Raw genomic sequence first — 3,325 nt, 5'->3', positions numbered from 1 at the left:
ATTGAATATTTATTTAAAGAAATTCCTTGAAGCTTCTAATTTTCTTAAGTGATGGTACAAATGATCAACAAAGGTCTCCATGTAAAAGACGAAATGTGCTTTCATACCCTCTGTCTTATGTAACATATGTTAAAATCTGAGACAGAATTTTGAGAGGCCAGAACTACTCCTTGCCATTCTCTCTGGAACTAATCCCACCAAGGAAGTTCCATTTCATTTCTACGTTGAGCAAACACAAGTTCTAATAAACCAGATAATAGACAAGCCTTGCAAAAATGATTTACCGATAGTTTCTGTGTTTTTAGCTTTCTCTGAAATAGATTTTTTTTATCAATGGCATATGATTTACTAAAATTATATGCATGTAGAGTTTCAGTGCTATGCTTGGAAAAAGGTGAATAGAAGTTCAGTTAAAATAGGAAAACAGAAATAAACCATTGGACAAAGAAATATAAATAAATTTTAGCACTTTTACTCTAAAGGAGGAAAAATTATTACATACCTTTGTTTAAAGCCTCATGTAATATACTATGATTAAAGGAGATGAGTATATTATATATAAAACTATACTTATATATAACATGTGAAATTATACACATATTTTTTCAGAAAAATGGATGGTTGGTATATTAATAATTTCTAATAATCAATTTATTACTAAGTACCAACTACATGCCAATACTTTAATACAACAATAAAAAAATAGTTGTTATATCACGGGTGCTATTTCCCTCCTTCCTGACCCCTGTTATTTGATGGGATCCTGTTTCTAGACAGAACTGTAGGTCCTCAAAATTTATTTGTTAGTGTCTTGATGCCCAGTACCTCAGAATGTGACTGGATTTGTAGGTAGAATCTTACAGAAGTAATTAGTGAAAAAGAGGTCATTATATGGCCCCTAATTGAATACAACTGGTGTCGGTATAAGAAGAAAGGATTAGACACAGACACATATGAAGAAAGACCACGTGAGGATGCCGGGAGAAGACAACCTTCCCTAAGCCCAGGAGAGAGGTCTCTCAACAAGCCAACCCTGAAAACACCTTGATCTTGGATTTCCACCTTAAAGAACTGAGATAAAATAAATTTCTGTTGTTGAGATCACCCAGTCTGTGGTACTTTGTGATGGAAACTCTAACAAACTAATTCAGATCCTGTGAACTGTGAGCAATAAATTACCCATCTGTCCAGGCTACTTTTCTCCTTGCCACAGTGGCAGTATTCCAGTGTGCCAGGAATACTCTCAGTTTTCCAGGTCGTGGCTTGTTTCATCAGCCTTGCTCCCAGGGGGAGTATGCAGTCCAGTAACTTACCATGTTCGAGCAGAACACTTTCTGTTTAAGCCATAGGGATTTCAAATCTATTTGTACATAACATAACCTAGTTCATTGTGACTGCTCCACATCTATGCTCAGGAATTATGTATATTTAGGTCAGCAAATATCCTTTAAAATCACACAAATATAGCTGAGTAGTTTTCCATTGTATATATGTAACACATCTTCTTTATCCAATTCTCTATTGAGGGACATTGTGATTGTTTCCATGTCTTGGCCACTGTGAATAATGCTGCGATGAACATGGGGGTACATGTGTCTTTGCATACCAATGTTTTTGAGTTTTGAGGGTAGATACCCAGTAGAGGGATTGCTGGGTCACATGGTAATTCTATTCTTAATTTTTTGAGTAATCACCATACTTTCTTCCATAATGATTGTACTAATTTACATTCCTACCAACAGTGAATGAGGGTTCCTTTTTCTCCACAGCCTCTCCAACACTTGTTTTTATCTATCTTGTTCATAATAGCCAACCTAACAAGTGTGAGGTGGTGTTTTGTTGTAGTTTTAATTTTCATTTCTCAAATAGCTAGTGAAGATGAGCATCTTTTCATACAACATGGATGGACGTTGAGAACATTATACTGTGTGAAATAAGTAAATCAGAAAAAGCTAAAAACTGTATGATTTCACACATAGGTGGGACATAAAACTGAGACTCATGGACACAGATAAAAGTGAAGTGGTTTCCAGGAGAACATGGAGGAGGGGGAGGAGTAAAGAGGGACAAATATAAGGTGACAGAAAATGATTTGACTTTGGGTGATGGGTATACAACATAATCAACAGTTCAAATGCTATAGAAATGTTTACCTGAAACTTATGTACTCTTATTGATCAATGTCACTCTGTTAAAGTTAATTTTCTAAATATAATTTAAAAATAAGGAAAAAAATCACACAAATATAATACTAATAAGGCTATGGAAGAAAAGTGCAACCTTATATTTGTATAGCAGAGCTACTTTGGAATGCATTTTTCATTTGACCCATATCCCAACCATTTCAGACAGAAATAGTAATATTTCCCTGGGCTCCTGAGAAGTTTTTTTTCTCAGAAAGGTAACTGACATAGTCAGGACATATCATTAAAGCATGATAAAACAAGGATCAAAATCCATGTTTTTCAACTAGTTTTTAAAAATATTTTAACAGTACTTTTATATCTCTTTAAGAAGTTAAGTTTACCATGGAAAAGCCAAAGTAAAAATCAAAAACTATATAATTCAACACTATGGATATGTCCCTTTCTCCAAAACTATCAAGTAAAATGTATTTTTTATTTTTTCATAAACAGTGTAATATAGCAATAAATTTCAACATCTGAACAGAAATTAAATATGCTTATTATTATTTATTAAGAAACATTATTTATATAAACAAAAAATAAGCATCTTTATGTCCAGTTCATCTTTGATCTACCTTTGGACCCAGTGTGACTTCTGGTAGCATTCGATTGCTTCCTGAGCTAAGTTTTAATTATTTTGATTTGATAATAATTTATGAAATCTCTAGTTATTTTATGTTGCACATTATACTAAGGGACCCACAAAAGATGAAAACTGGACTTGTGAAGAGCAAACTTTTTAAATTCAAATATAAAATTTGCAATTCTAAGCAGATATTTAATGACTGAGAATGATTATTTTTCATAATATGAGATGAAACAGAGGATAAAAATTTCAAAGGCTACTCACAAGATAGGAAAAATTCCATGCGCACACTGAGTAAGCAGCTCAGTTAACTGTGTAGTTGAAATCAGGTTGAGCTACAGTGAAGATTTTAAAAATAAATTTTGCCTTGTCTTGGAAAATCATAAATTAAAGAACTGGCTATTGCATGATCTGGGCTATACCCTGGGGGACCAGCAGGATTGTTCTTTATAATTTAATGTCTTTGAATCTGTGCGGTCTAACTTCTTATGCTTCTGTCAGTAGGGTTTCCACAATGACTTTTGTAAAAGGCAATCTTGGTACCATTGGTCTT

The sequence above is a fragment of the Saccopteryx bilineata genome, chromosome 5, assembly GCF_036850765.1.
Source record: "Saccopteryx bilineata isolate mSacBil1 chromosome 5, mSacBil1_pri_phased_curated, whole genome shotgun sequence".
Classification (NCBI taxonomy): Eukaryota; Metazoa; Chordata; class Mammalia; order Chiroptera; family Emballonuridae; genus Saccopteryx; species Saccopteryx bilineata.
This window is presented reverse-complemented; position numbering follows the sequence as displayed.